We start from the raw sequence: 16,110 nt of genomic DNA on the forward strand, positions 1-16,110 counted from the left end.
AATAATAATAAACTGTTACCTATTGATTTATCTGCTTTTAAGGTGCTAGTTTCTTAGTCTTTAGTTTACAGATGAGGAAATTGTGGCAGAGAATTGTAAATTCCTTAGATCAGAGTGAGCCAGTGGCAGACCTAGGAACAGAACCCTGCAGTCTTGAATGGCTGTTCTGAGGCCTGTGTTTCTATCCCTTACGTGTCTCCTCCTTGTGTGCCACTCCTGTACACAAGTGCAATAGCTGAAATCATCCAAGATGTTCTCTCACAGTTCCTAGATTTGTGTAGTTGGAGACTAGAGAAAGGCATTTTCAGTGAACAGCTCTCAGTTATGGAATTGACTCCTGCTATTGGTTTGAACGAATGTGAATTTCTTGACCACCTGGGGACATTGTGAAATCCACATATTTTTGTCAATCTAGTTGGGAACAACCCAGCCAAACTCATTAGTGGAGGGTGGAGGCATGTTTATTGTTGTGTATCTCACTGAGTTTGTACAAAACCATATTATCATCAGGGTATCTTTACAGTGTCTGAGAAGTAGTGGATTGAGTATGGGGCTAGGAATTAGGTTCTCCTTCTGATTCTGCCACCAAGTCACTCAGTGAGCTCAGACAAATCACTTAACTTCCTGTGGCTGAATGCCACCTCTGTAAAATGGATATAATGTGTATTCACCTTCAGAGTACTTGGATAACCACCAGTGTGAAGCACTGTGTAGTGTCATCAGGGACTTTGTATTTATAACATGATAGTAAACAAGAGTACCACTACTCCATTACCTGCCACTATATTAACAATGACGGATAAGCCCATTAGCTGGGATGTTTCTGCTAAAATCTCTTCAATGGGACTCAGTGCAGCAGCAGGGGCCCCACTGGTGTGGAAGCTTGCAGGATCAGGAACTTAAGTTGTCGTTGTTAGGCTGACGCTTGTGTTGACTGCAGTGGTTCCTAACTTTTTTTGGTAGAGCTGGTTGAAATTTTTGTGTCAAAAGTAAGTTAAATGAAAAAAATGACTCTTGCATTAAACACATTTTTGCAGAAAAAAATCATTTTTGATTAAATATTTTTTCCATCTAAAAAAAAAAAATGTTCCTAGTAAAGGAAAAGAAACATTTATCTTTCCCCAAAACTTTCCACCAAAAGACTTGCCAGTCTTCAAACATCGCTATTCCTTGGATCTTATAATTTTCTTTAGGACTTTCTTAGATTATATAGAGATTCTGACCTGTGATTATGTTCTGCAGCTAAATTCTTTGGCAGGAGGGTAAGATTATGTAAGTTCTCTGGCCTGTGTATGCTTTTTGATACCCATTGGGTTTTTTTGGCAGGATGCTTTGTAGGCAGTTTTCCTTGCACTTTGTTGGCTAAATTGTTAACTATAGTTCTAACTTTATTTTCTCTCTCTCTCCATTTCTTTCATAGAAATAAGGTGATTGGATAAAGCTTACATGAGAAAGCAAGAATATGGAAGGGAGAAGAGATGTGGGGTGATTGAGGAGGGGAATGGAGAGATGGAAGAGGGCATCTTGAAGGAGGTGAGGGTAATAGAGTCCTTGGTGGGTTATGTGGCCTAGTGATTAATGCTCCTAATTCTCCCCCTGCCCCACCTCCTTGGTGGGTCAGTCTTCAGTCCTGGACCTCCTTTACTCAGAGGAGCAGTAAGGAATACAGATGGTTCAAGTTCCTCCTTTAATGGGGGCAGTGGTAGGGGAACCTGGATCTGCCCACTCCATTGGGCTCTGACACAGGGCCCTGGAAGGGTCAACAGTATCTGCCCCCCAAAAGTGCCCTTGGAGTTATCCTCCATGGGTCACTTCCTACTTCTTCTTTTCTCTCCCTGCTTTCACTCCCAGATAAGGTAAAGAGAATAGAAAAGGGAACCAAACCATCAGCCCCAACTGGGAGCAGCATATAGCCTCAGCAGGAGCCTTCAGGAGAGGACTGTCCTCCTCCCCAGCCTCCTTTCTTTTGAGCTGGGTTGCTCCCTTTTCGACCCCTTCTCCAGGGGGAGCTTGCTCTGCCGGGGTGGAGGAGTGCAGTTTCCTGGCCCAGTACTGGCCTTCCGGGCCAGTGTGGTGATTGTATACTCCATCATGGTGGGGATCAGTGGGACAAAAACAAATGGCATGGTTAAGCTGGAAAGATCAGTTAATAGCAATATAGGTGGATAAGTTAATAGAAAATCATGGGCTACTTAAATAACATTCCAGTAAATCATTTGTTTTACTTTGTGAATCCTCAGCCAATTGGGTCACTCTTTGTTTTTAAACAAAAAAAGTAACAGCACACAAGTACTTTTTGTAAGTTTTGTATATTAATTTGGGGGCTTCAGTGGATGCAGACAGTAGAGTTCTCTCGATAGCATCAAGATTTTATTCATCCTCCCCCAAAGGCAATTTTAATTATTTTGTTAATTCAAAGTGTCTTGAAATCTCTTAACTTCCAAGGGCCAGTAACTACCCGTACTCATCCAGAATAGCACGATACTCCCCAAGTAGTATGCTCTCATTTGCTCCTGAAAACTGTTTTAAAACCAATGTTTAGGGGATGACTATGCTGCAGATACCTGCATTCATATGTAAACAAGGATAACATACCCTATCCATGACAAAATTACTTGCCCTAGTTATACAGCCTGAGTAACTGAATCAGGAACCAGAACCAAAACGTTGGACTTAGGTCACCTATCACAGACGATGAATTAGGAATGGTCAAAGAGAAAGCTGAAGAAAATGGTAAATTGATCTCAATCCATAGATTGAAATATATTTGCAAAGAAAGGTTTGGCCAGCTATGAATAAAGGGGGGGGGGACCCTGTAAAATAGCCCAATTGGTACCTCTCGGGAATTAACCACATGCACTCAGTTTGCATTTTATTTATTTCTTCTATCTGTGATTTTTTTCTCTCTCTTGCTTTAAGCCTTGGTTCAAAAAAGCACTTCAACAAGTGCCTGCAGTTAACTGTAACCTTAAATGCTTTGCTGAATAAAGGGCTTAGTCTTTCCAAATCACATACCCAACAGAAGTTATGAATTATAGCCTAAGGGTGTCTATTTTAAGCACCCAAGGTTATAAGCAGGGTATTACAATATAAATACATATCAAGGTCTCCAAATTAAAACTCCAAAGCCTAGCTCAAAGCCCTGATCTTTTTTAATCAGCAGTCTAAGAGCTCTCTATTCCCTCCTGTGCTCCAGTTAGCTAAATGATATTGCTTAGATAAACACTATACCTATTCTGATTAGCTTCATGTTTATTCATGGAGTCAAAGAGTTTAGAGGTGGGGAAGAAACCTCCCAGGTCATCTAGTGCAACTCTTTGCCAATGCAGGATTGTTCCCAGTAGGATATTGCTAGGTGTTTTGTATGCTCCAGCTTCAAATGATTCAAACTGTGGGGCTTCTGCCACTTCCTGTAGGTTGCAGTGGTGTTCCCAAGGAAAACTTTTACCCAGATTAATAGACTTTAATCTTTAAAAAAATGTGATGATACAGTTTGCATTTTCCTTTGCTCAATTTCTTTCTATTATACACAGACTAGCTAAAGCAATGGCCAAATGTCCTTATTAGGGTATTTTTAGACTAGAGCTGGAGGTGTAATTTCCAGTTTGAGTTAACGTAACCATTCTCAATCTCATTGAGCTAACATGACACATATGGAAATGTTGCTATGATGGTGTGAGCCTGCCCAGGATTGTAGGCATATACTCGGGGCAGTTAGCCCCTCCTCCACTTGCTCTGCCTCGGCTACACTTTGATTTTTAGCCTGCCAGTTCGATCCGAGCTAGGCCTGGTTTACACTAGAAAATTAGGTCAGTGTAACTATGTTGCTCAGGGTTGTGAAAAATCCACACCTCTGAGGAACAAGTTAAGCCAACCTAAATCCTTTTGTAGACAGCACTGGGTTGATAGAAGAAGAGGGGGACTACCTTTGCCAATGAAAGAACTCCTCCCATTGGCATAGGTAGTGTCTACAACGAAGTGCTGGGTGACCTATAGAAAACACCCGAAAAATCTGGAATGCCAGCAGCAGCACTTTCTTTGGAAGATCCTCAACATAAAGTGGGAAGCTTGTTGCACTAATGTCGATGTCCTCACAGAGGCCAACATCTTCAGTGCTGAGGCCTTGATTATCCAGCACCAGCTGAGGTGGAGCAGGAACTGTGTGTGCATGCCTGATCTACGCTTAACAAAACAACTGCTGTACACCCAACTCACCAAAGGAGAAAGGAAATGGGGAGACCAAAAGACACCCTCAAGATAAACATCAAGAGATGTGGCATTGATACCTCACACTCAGAGACAGCAGCCCAGAATAGGGATAACTGGTGAAGACTTGTCTGAGAGGAAACGTCCACTTTTGAGGAAAATCTCCTTGCCCTGGTTGCAGCAATGCCAGAAAAGAAAGGAAAGACAACTGTCATGCAGCAATCGTGGCCCAATATAACGTCCCAAAGATATTGCAGGAAGTTGCTCTGTCTGCCATAGTAGCATCATTACTGATCATATTTTATGTAATCAATTACAGGAGCTATGTAAATGAAATCTCAGTCTTGACTGAGCATCTGAAAGGATCAAGATAGTGAAAGAGTAAATATATCTATTAGGAGAAACTTTTCATTTTACATTTTATCAGTTTCATAGATCTTTAATGGAGCTGACTTTTCTGATCTTATATTTATCAGTATTGTGTACTGCATATATATAATACCATTCAGTGCATAAATATGAACGTGAAGATCATAGAATATCAGGGTTGGAAGGGACCTCAGAAGGTTATCTAGTCCAACCCCCTGCTCAAAGCAGGACCAATCCCCACTTTTTGCCCCAAATGGCCCCCTCAAGGATTGAACTCACAACCCTGGGTTTAGCAGGCCAATACTCAAACCACTGAGCTATCCCTTCCCCCAAAAGTGTAGTGGCAGAGGGGGGATTCGAACCCACACCCCCAAAGAGACTGGAGCCTTAATACAGCGCCTTAGACCACTCGGCCACGCTACCTACCTACCTATAAGATAAAAGAGAGAAGCTGAACATTTTATCTTAAATAGGGAAAACAAACAAAAAACAAAAACAAACGTTTGTTTTATTTTATCTGCATTTTGATGAATTGAGGCGAAGTCGATGTAACCCTGACAGTTGCCTGGCCATGACTTTTTTTCCCCTTTATTGTGTACAGAATTGCAAGTCATGGCTTTCAGGTTATGCAGAAGGCCAAAGTAGATTATCATAATGACCTCTTTGAGCCTTAAAATCTTGAGTCCTCTACTGAGAAATGTATAGATGGACTCTTGACCTATTAGGAATCCACAGGGATCTGCCCAGCTGTTTCCCAGTGCAGGATCAGAGTCTAACAAAGGCATATCCCTTTTCAGTTAAAGAGAACTACAAAGTCCATGGTGTGTCTCTTTTATCTCACCTCTTTCAGTAAAAAATATCTTGAAGCTTGTCATTTCTGGCACAAGCAATTGTTCTGTAATGAAAGTTTTATTATATAAACAAACAATACAAATATTTGTCCACAACAATATATAATTCATACATATTTTGAATAGTGTGACTGGTGACGGGATGAAGGGGTTTTTTTGTTTGTTTGTTTGTTTGTTTTTTAATGTAATGAACCAGAAGTATACATAACTGTTATGAATGAAAACTGGTCACTCTGCATATACCCACATCTTAAAGGTGGGAACATTAATATTTCACTTAGTATTAAAATGTAGAAAAATGTTACTTTTCTTGAGGATATATTTCTTTTTTTTTAAAGACGTTTGCATGAAAACCAGGATCTCCGGCATCTTTGTTGATGGTTCATCTGCTCCAGTTGGTTATTCTTAATCATGAACTTCTATTAGTTCCTCTTGTGTTTTGTACGGCCACACACTTGCATGTTAATTTTAATGTACGGGTTGTTTCACTGTACATTACAATTTTGTAGAACTTATGATTAGCTCCACATCTTGGGCTTTAATTCAGTGAAATATTTAAGCACATGCTTAAAGTTAAGCTTGTGGCTCAGTGTTTTGCTGAACTGCGGTGCTAGAAAAGATAGACAGGAATTTGGAAACAAGCTGTATGAAATGTGCAATGACAGATCAGGAAAAGGTTGGGGTTTTTTATTTGTTTGTTTGTTTTAAAATAGTCCTCATGCTCTCTCCAAAGTGGCTCTTTGTTAGTACCTTTCAGCATGTGTGGATTAACAATCTGGGTGTTTCATGCTGTCCCCATAGAAGTCAACAACAAAACTCCCATTGATTTTAATTGTTCATGACTGGATCTTTCCTTGTTGTGTGGGGATTCTGAGCTGGTTAAGACTAATACCTTTCACATGCTTACCACCTCCTCTTGATATATTTGACTTGGGAATTAACACATTACAAAGCATCCATACTCTGTGCACTCAAGACTGCCTACTTGTGTGTCAGTTTGGTTTTCTTGTATCCTGATATACTGGTTCCACTCCATGCTGTTTGCTTGTATGTAGCCTAATCAAATGGAGGCACATATATCAATGTTGAACTCTAAAGAATGATAGATCACAACAATGCCCCAGCTGAGAAATTAGCACAAAGTGACAGCAGACTGAAAAGCCAGAATCCAGAAGCAATATCATGTTTTGTATTGTACTGTCCTTATTCAGGTTGGTGGACATTTACACAAGTAGTCATGAGAGCCAGTGACCAGCGTAAGTAAAGGTTGCACAGGCTAGCGCTAATAGGAAGAAACTAGAATTAAAGCGTTCTCTAAAGTTAAGGACTTTCATTTGAGGAAAGATGAGCTTTAAAGATACTCTCCCAAAAATACAATAATAGTTGTAAATACAATAAATGCATGGAATGCATTACCAAGAGCAAAACACAGTTCCTATAACAGGGAAGGAAAAGAGAAATTGTATGCAGTTGTAAGTAAGAGACAAACAACAAGAAAAAGAAAACTCATTGATATGTTTCCCTAGAAGATAAGGGGAATTAACTAGCAATACATACCTATAGACTGACAGAGCTGTGTAAAGCTTTCAAATTAAAAAAAAAGTCCTTTTAAAGGAATTGTAACTTCAAGAAAATAAAAGTGAAAGGAAGTGAATAAGATATCTAGTCAGCAAGAAAGGAAATAGAAAGACAACCAGTTCATCCAAATCTTGGCTAATATGAGAAAATGTTTTGTGAGAATGAGGTATCTGATGATTAAATAGGGCAGGAAGAATACTGAAAATAAGGATTCCAACTAATTGGAGAGAGAGTGCATTAGCTTCAGTTTCCAAACAGAAAAAAGTGAGTCTCATGCTGTTGCTGTCAGTAGTTGGGCATTTCATTGTCTGAACAGTGTATGACAATGTTGAAAATAACAGTAAACCATCAATGTAAATTAGAGAAAAAGTGAATACACCGCTGCTCTATAAAAAGTTCCTTTTTTATCTTTTCAGTTGTGAGACTTCTCAGACCTTATCTGCATAGTCTGACAGCTAACTGAAGGGAGAGATAAGAGATGAATACAAATAATATCTCCTTCCCTAACATAGCACAGATATCAAAAATACTTTTGGTCCAAAGTGAAGAAAAGGTTGAATGCTTTAATGCTGGTACTTGGGAGGGTATCAGCACTTTACCTGCTGTCAGTTTTTATTGTAGTAATACAGAAATTAGGATATGTGGCGCAAAGAGATTATGTAAAGAAAAATACTGCATGTGAAAGATGATCTCATTGCATAGAATCAAATGTGCATTTGGTGTAATACTCCTTTTTCCCAGAGTGCATGTCTCTTAGGGGATTATCAGACTTTGGGGCAGAAAATTAACTATGAAAGACCATTCATTAGAATGCCTAGTTTTTGAGGTAGTCAAAAAAGTAGTCCTTTTCTGCAAACTAAAAATTCCCTTAAAGAAAGGTGAATGGCATCATTTACCAGTAGATAAACTGCTATAGTTAACACATCTTGTCCCATGGTGATATCAGTGGAGATTAGTATTGTGACCATTTGCTAGACTTGCAAGAACACCTGAATAGTTAGTGTTCAATAAGTGTCACCACTAAAACAGTTTTGTTTTGGTTTCTAATGACCAGCAGCCAACATATTGTTTTCCCTGAAGCATAATAGAGATGGGTCTGAACCACACTACTGCATTCTGTCGAACTCTGGATCCAATCCAAATTCTGGTTCAGGCCAATCTATAAGATGCATTCAAACTGTAACAACAGATCAAACCATCTCAGAGTTGGGCACATTCAGGTACAAGTTCTAAAGCAGGATTCTCATCTCAGTTACATCAATTTTATGTCAGTGTAACTCTACTTATTGCAGTGGAGCTGCTCCTCTAATTTATGTCTGTGTATGTGGGAGGGAAGTGAGTGGCTTGCTGATTTTTATGTACTCCATTCGTCCTTTGCAGCTGCATACTTTCCCTTGATCCTAAAATATTTTTTTTTTAATTTCTTTATTGAAAACATTTAGTAAGATACAAGCAGCAACATAATTAAACATAGTTATAGGTATTTAGCAAAACTCAGTATGGTGTTCCCTGGGCATGAAAATTAATTCTTTTTTCTTTTAGAAGCTAGTCAACTACATCTCCCCTTACGTGACTATAGCTGATAATGTTTTAATGCCCATAGGGCTCCTTTGTGGAGATAAAATAGTACAGAATATATTGAATTCAATCACTGAAACAAAAACAAAAAATCTTACTGCTGTGTTTGACTTGAGACAAATAAAACATCATACAAAGTTTTCCCTGGAGTAGTCTCATTAGAATGTTAATAATAAATATTCAGTGATTACTGTCCTTTCCTGAAATTGGAGTCCTGTGCTAAAGGGAGAACTGATAGATGAGATTAGTCTATTCGAACTGTGAAGGGGATAGCATAGAAGAGTCTGGCCTCCTTCCTGGGTTCAGATCTCAGCTCTGGCCAACAAACCATTCACCAAAAAAAGTTTCTAAGCAATACGTTTTTATTAAAAAATAACTATAAAAATATTTGTGCAAACAATATTGCAAATGTGAGTCCAGTGCAGTGTTTTCTTCAATGAGTCTTCTAGCAAAAAGCTTTAACCAATAAAATTGAGGACACCATTTCATTTCAGTGAAGAGGAAACTATGAAGCATCATAATCTGTCTGAGGGATAACATAGGGACAGTCTAACAGAGTATTTGAACTTCTAGTAGGCTTTGGACATCCTACATGTCAAAACTTAGCACACATTTTGACCGATGATTTTGAGGATAAATCTTCTATCTAGGAACATGTGTGATGATCCACTATGTGGATCACTTATAAATCTCACAATAAATAGTCAGTGTATTTGACCTTTGCTCATAAAGAAGAGGAGGTGAAACCATTGCTGTATTTAAGTCCTGTTCAAGTCTGAAGCCTCACTGGAAGTGATCTAAGATACCGAAGAAAGCCAAATGCTGTGGGTGATGATTTTCCACCAGCTTCTCAATTACATTACTAAAGGAAGTGAGATATCAGACAGGTTGGTAAGTTAGTGTTGTTAATGGTAATGTTTTCTTAAGTAAGGTCTGGAGGGCCATTTGTTGAAGTGCTGTGGGTAGTTTACTCTCTTCCACTGAAGGAATCAATTCTGAAGCACTAAGAGGAGAGGGAAGTGATCAGGAACAGTCTTCATGGATTCACCAAGGGCAAGTCATGCCTGACTAATCTAATTGCCTTCTATGACGAGATAACTGGCTCTGTGGATGAAGGGAACGTAGTGGACCTGTTGTTCCTTGACTTTAGCAAAGCTTTTGACACGATCTCCCACAGTATTCTTGCCAGCAAGTTAAAGAAGTATGGGCTGGATGAATGGACTATAAGGTGGATAGAAAGCTGGCTAGATTGTTGGGCTCACCGGGTAGTGATCAATGGCTCCATGTCTAGTTGGCAGCCGGTATCAAGTGGAGTGCCCCAAGGGTTGGTCCTGGGGCCGGTTTTGTTCAATATCTTCATAAATGATCTGGAGGATGGTGTCGATTGCACCCTCAGCAAGTTTGCAGATGACACTAAACAGGGAGGAGTGGTAGATAAGTTGGAGGGTAGGGATAGGATACAGAGGGACCTAGACAAATTGGAAAAGTGGGCCAAAAGAAATCTGATGAGGTTCAGCAAGGACAAATGCAGAGTCCTGCACTTAGGACGGAAGAATCCAATGCACTGCCACAGACTAGGGACCGAATGGCTCGGCAGCAGTTCTGCAGAAAAGGACCTAGGGGTTACAGTGGACGAGAAGCTGGATATGAGTCAACAGTGTGTCCTTGTTGCCAAGAAGGCCAATGGCATTTTGGGATGTATAAGTAGGGGCATAGAGAGCAGATCGAGGGACGTGATCGTTCCCCTCTATTCGATATTGGTGAGGCCTCATCTGGAGTACTGTGTCCAGTTTTGGGCCCCACACTACAAGAAGGATGTGGAAAAATTGGAAAGAGTCCAGCGGAGGGCAACAAAAATGATTAGGGGACTGGAACACATGACTTATGAGGAGAGGCTGAGGGAACTGGGATTGTTTAGTCTACGGAAGAGAAGAATGAGGGGGGATTTGATAGCTGCTTTCAACTACCTGAAAGGGGGTTCCAAAGAGGATGGCTATAGATTGTTCTCAGTGATAGCAGATGACAGAACAAGGAGTAATGGTCTCAAGTTGCAGTGGGGGAGATTTAGGTTGGATATTAGGAAAAACTTTTTCACTAGGAGGGTGGTGAAACACTGGAATGCGTTACCTAGGGAGGTGGTGGAATCTTCTTCCCTAGAAGTTTTTAAGGTCAGGTTTGACAAAGCCCTGGCTGGGATGATTTAGTCGGGGATCCGTCCTGCTTTGAGCAGGGGGTTGGACTAGATGACCTCCTGAGGTCCCTTCCAACCCTGATATTCTATGATTCTATTATTCTATTATTCTAAGCACTAGCAATGTATCTGAGCATGGGCACAGGTACTCTCTATGCATCTTTACCAATCTTGCAGAACAAGGCTCCAACTCATATGCTGTAGTATTGGTAAAGGCAAGCTCTCTATGCCATAATTAGTCAGATTCCAAGGTTTTTTTCCTCCATTGCTGCTCCAGTCTTTTGCCACCTTGCTTCAACTGTTACAGGTAGGGTTGCCAGGTGTCAGGTTTTCAACTGGAAAGTCCAGTTTTAAGGGGACTGTATCGTCTCCAGTCAAAAGTATTGACCTGTCACCAAAAGTCCAGTTACCACAATTCCGATCTTGTGCCCCCTTCCCCCAGCAAGCCCAAGGCCCCTTTAGCCCCCAAGTGCTGGCCCCAGAGCTAGAGGCACCCCAGCTGCTATTCCTGGCCGAGTTGCACAGGCTGCTCCCGGGGCCGGGACAGACCAACCTCTGGGAACCTCCCCCGGCTGCAGGAAGCTCCAACCCTTCTTTCTTCCCCCTTTGCTCCACGCAAACTCTTTGCCTCAGACCCGCTGCTGGATGGAGCCTCCCCCTTCTCTTTATGGTGAGTTGAGCTTTGGGTGGGAGGTGGTTCAGGTAAAGGGCAAAGGTACCAGACCCTTGTGTGCTGGGAAGCTCAGAGTTGTTTTGCTTTGCTTGGGGGAGATTGCTAAAGGAAGCCCCTGCACTTTCAATCTGAAGCCATTCTATCAAAGTGGCACATAGGGCAGGGCATGGTGAAGAATGTAGGGCTGGAACCCCCTCAAGGCGCCTGGGCTCTGCCTTGGAACGCAAGTGCTGCAACAAATGGAAGGATTTGTTTGCTCTGAAGTGTTTGCTATGCTAATAATAGCAAGTCAAAGCCAGCTTCCCTTCTCCCCCAGGCCCGCATTCATCCCATTCGTTAGTATTTCCATTGCTGCTAGCGAGCTTGTTCTGGCTGTTTGATAGTGTATATGCGGGTAAGTATTTGGTGCAGAACATTTTGACCATAGCTGTAGTGTCCAGTTTTGAGAAATTTGAAAGTTGGCAACCCTAGTTACAGCTCTGCAAGGAACAAAATCAATACGTGGAGATTGTAGGGCGAATTAGGGGCCATTATACCAATGTTTACTCTAGCACCCTACCTACAATTCAAACACTGGTTCATTGCTAGGTCCATGTGTTGCTGTGGGATGACCTGGTGGCTCCCTAACGCTAAGGGTATGCCAGCACAGTGATTTCACTGTGCTTTCAAAGGAGAAAGGGGAAGGCTTTACCTTTGTCTGGAATATGTGTTGGTCAGAACGTGAAAAAGAGGTAGTTTTACTTTGCTCTCAAAGCTCAAGTCCGGCGACGGGGAGAGGGGCAAAGGGGGCAATTGCCCAGGGCCCCAGGTGATTTAAAAGGGCCCGGGGCCTTGGCCGCTGCCGATGTAGTAGAGGCAGCAGCTGGGTGCCCCAGGCCCTTTTAAATAGGCCAGGCGGGCCACAGGGCAGGGCTCCTAGGTGTGCGCAGGGTGGTACCGGTGGTGGCAAAGGCAGCCAGGTGGGCATGTGGAAAACCTGGCCATGCCGGAAAAGTGCACCCAGCAGTGCAGCTGGCAGCTGGCTGGGCACCAGGAGCACAGATGGCAGCAGCTCACTAGGCACCAGCCACCATAGGCGCAGCACCTGTGTCCGTGCGGCCTTGGGGTCCATTGACTGCTCTGTCCTGGGGCCCGGAATTGCTGTCGGTGGGCCTGCCAAAGCTGAAGATTAACTCCAAAATATTTGTTAGTGTGAATTAACATCACCACAGGTACTAAAGAAATTGATATGAGATTATTTTAAAGAATCCTTTTTGTGGTTACCGGGACAAACCATCCCAATGTGTAGAAAGAATAGTAAATATAGCAGGCGACCAGCTTGGCTTAACAGTGAAATCCTTGCTGATCTTAAACACAAAAAAGAGGCTTACAAGAAGTGGAAGATTGGACAAATGACCAGGGATGAGTATATAAATATTGCTCGGGCATGTAGGAATGAAATCAGGAAGGCTAAATCACACCTGGAGTTGCAGCTAGTGAGGGATGTTAAGAGTAACAAGAAGGGTTTCTTCAGGTACGTTGGCAACAAGAAGAAAGCCAAGGAAAGTGTGGGCCCCTTAATGAATGAGGGAGGCAACCTAGTGACAGAGGATGTGGAAAAAGCTCATGTACTCAATGCTTTTTTTGCCTCTGTCTTCACGAACAAGGTCAGCTCCCAGACTAACCTAACCTAATTGCCTTCTATGATGAGATAACTAGTTCTGTGGATGAAGGGAAAGCAGTGGACGTGTTATTCCTCAACTTTAGCAAAGCTTTTGACACGGTCCCCCACAGTATTCTTGTCAGCAAGTTAAAGAAGTATGGGCTGGATGGATGCACTACAAGGCGGGTAGAAAGTTGGCTAGATTGTCGGGCTCAATGGGTAGTGATCAATGGCTCCATGTCTAGTTGGCAAATGGTATCTAGCGGAGTGCCCCAAGAGTCGGTCCTGGGGCCGGTTTTGTTCAATATCTTCATTAATGATCTGGAGGATGGTGTGGATTGCACCCTCAGCAAGTTTGCGGATGACACTAAACTGGGAGGAGTGGTAGATATGCTGGAGGGTAGGGATAGGATACAGAGGGACCTAGACAAATTGGAGGATTGGGCCAAAAGAAATCTGATGAGGTTCAACAAGGACAAGTGCAGAGTCCTGTACTTAGGACCGAAGAATCCAATGCACTGCTACAGACAAGGGACCGAATGGCTCGGCACCAGTTCTGCAGAAAAGGACTTAGGGGTTACAGTGGACGAGAAGCTGGATATGAGTCAACAGTGTGCCCTTGTTGCCAAGAAGGCCAATGGCATTTTGGGATGTATAAGTAGGGGCCAGCAGATCGAGGGACGTGATCGTTCCCCTCTATTCGACATTGGTGAGGCCTCATCTGGAGTACTGTGTCCAGTTTGGGGCTCCATACTACAAGAAGGATGTGGATAAATTGGAGAGAGTCCAGCGAAGGGCAACAAAAATGATTAGGGGTCTGGAACACATGATTTATGAGGAGAGGCTGAGGGAACTGAGATTGGTTAGTCTACGGAAGAGAAGAATGAGGGGGGATTTGATAGCTGCTTTTAACTACCTGAAAGGTGGATCCAAAGAGGACGGATCTAGACTATTCTCAGTGATAGCAGATGACAGAACAAGGAGTAATGGTCTCAAGTTGCAGTGGGGAGATTTAGGTTGGATATTAGGAAAAACGTTTTCACTAAGAGGGTGGTGAAACACTGGAATGCGTTACCTTGGAATCTCCTTCCTTAGAAGTTTTTAAGTTCAGGCTTGACAAAGCCCTGGCTGGGATGATTTAGTCGGGGATCGGTCCTGCTTTGAGCAGGGGGTTGGACTAGATGACCTCCAGAGGTCCCTTCCAACTCTGATATTCTATGATTCTATGATTCTAGCGGTAGATTTAAAGCTGTGCGTGTTTCCGAAGCCATGGATGCTCAATAATGCTCGCTGATAGTTTTGAGGATTGTGATCCTGCAACTGCCTGGACTTAATAATACTTTCCACTTAGATATTACTTTACAAAATCAGTTAGATATCATAACACCCCAATAAAACAGGTGAATATCATTATATCCCTTATGCAGATGGGCAAGCCAATGCACAGAGAGGATTCAGCAATTTTTACTGAGGTCAGAAAGAATGTCAGTAAAGAGGATGAGAAGCTGGAACTCCTTGGTTCTATTCTCAGCACTGGCAAAGACACAATCACTAAGTTTTACACCCATGTAATTCAACTGTCACTCTGATTTTTCTCAGGCATAGCGGGGAAGAGGGTTTAACCTTCTTCCTCATTCAAACAAAGTTCTTTTTTCAAATGTCTGCATTTACTCACAATGAATTTAAAACCAGACAATAAAATGTGTTAGCTAATTCTTTTATTTTTTTTCAGAGCACCTGATCATCCTTGTGAAAGTGTTCATTCCACTCTTACTTTTTTCTTTTCCTTGGAACAGTTCTTGGATGGACAGATGAAATGATAGCATATCTCTGCTGATGTTTACTTGGGTTGTTTTAATCTTTTTCATAATAAAGATGAGTTACAATGAGCAGTCTTCAGTATCTGCTGTTCCTGAAACTACTCCTGGAATAATTTGTCTTCTGAGACTTGTGACTAACTGCTTCAACATGACAACAATCACAAGTGTGTATTTCCATTTTACAGTTTTATATGGGAACTAAATCTGTTCTGTGTAAACGAAGCAAAATAAAATCCATGTTTATGATCCTTGTAAAAAACTGAAGAGAAAAAAAAAACGAAAAAACCCAACAACAATAAAGTTGGCTTACAGCCAGATTACTTTGGTATGGAAGCATGCATAATATCTTAAATGCAAAATCTGCCCATTAGAACAGCACAGAAAGGTTCAAAAGTCAAAGGCTTGAGCTGCTTCTTAACATTGGTACATTCTCTCTAATTTTAAGGAATCCCATTATTGTAATACAGTGCCCCCCCTCCGCCCCACAAACACCCTAGACCACCATCCTGCATCCAAGTTGATTCAAAATCCAGTCTTCTTTCTTTATGCTTGTTCTGTTTGCCTGAAAAATACCTTGTCTGGTAATGTCAAAACTTGCATGGCAGCTTAGAATTTGAATGGAAAAAGGATTTTAAAGTAGCAGGTTTAAAACAAATAAAAGGAAATTCTTCTTCACTCAGCGCACCGTCAACCTGTGGAACTCCTTGCCTGAAGAGGTTGTGAAGGGTAGGACTATAACAGGGTTTAAAAGAGAACTGGATAAATTCATGGAGGTTAAGTCCATTAATGGCTATTAGACAGGATGGGTAAGGAATGGTGTCCTAGCCTCTGTTTGTCAGAGGGTGGAGATAGATGGCAGGAGAGAGATCACTTGTTAGGTTCAATTTCTCTGGGGCACCTGGCATTGGCCACTGTCAGTAGACAGGATACTGGGCTGGATGGACCTTTGGTCTGACCCAATCTGGCCCTTCTTATGTTCTTATATTCTTAAGGATATTCTTCAGGATATTCTTCTTATGCTGACATCAGGGAAATTTGAGTTAAGGAAAGACATTCCAAGTAGTAGCAATGACAGAGTGCCATTAGAATAAGATCTGAAGGGAGCTATTCACAGCTCATCACTGCTTCCGCTACCTTCTCCAAAATAATGAAATGAAAGAGAATAAACTGTTATGAATAATACCTAGGGCATAGCTAATATC

The 16,110-nt window shown here is 41.8% G+C and overlaps 1 long non-coding RNA gene across 4 annotated transcripts in view; it reads left to right on the plus strand.

Annotated features, from left to right (window-relative positions):
- LOC144930159 (uncharacterized) overlaps positions 1-16,110 on the plus strand; it is a 154,274-nt gene that overhangs the window by 39,598 nt on the left and 98,566 nt on the right. Inside the window, exon 3 of one of the 4 annotated variants that reach the window (XR_013635265.1) lies at positions 14,821-15,234. The exons of the other annotated variants lie outside the window; for them this stretch is intronic. This is a non-coding gene — a long non-coding RNA (uncharacterized LOC144930159). Of the gene's footprint in view, positions 1-14,820; positions 15,235-16,110 lie in introns of those variants that run through there. 4 annotated transcript variants of the gene reach the window in all.

The sequence above is a fragment of the Lepidochelys kempii genome, chromosome 2 (genome assembly GCF_965140285.1).
Source record: "Lepidochelys kempii isolate rLepKem1 chromosome 2, rLepKem1.hap1, whole genome shotgun sequence".
Taxonomy (NCBI): domain Eukaryota; kingdom Metazoa; phylum Chordata; order Testudines; family Cheloniidae; genus Lepidochelys; species Lepidochelys kempii.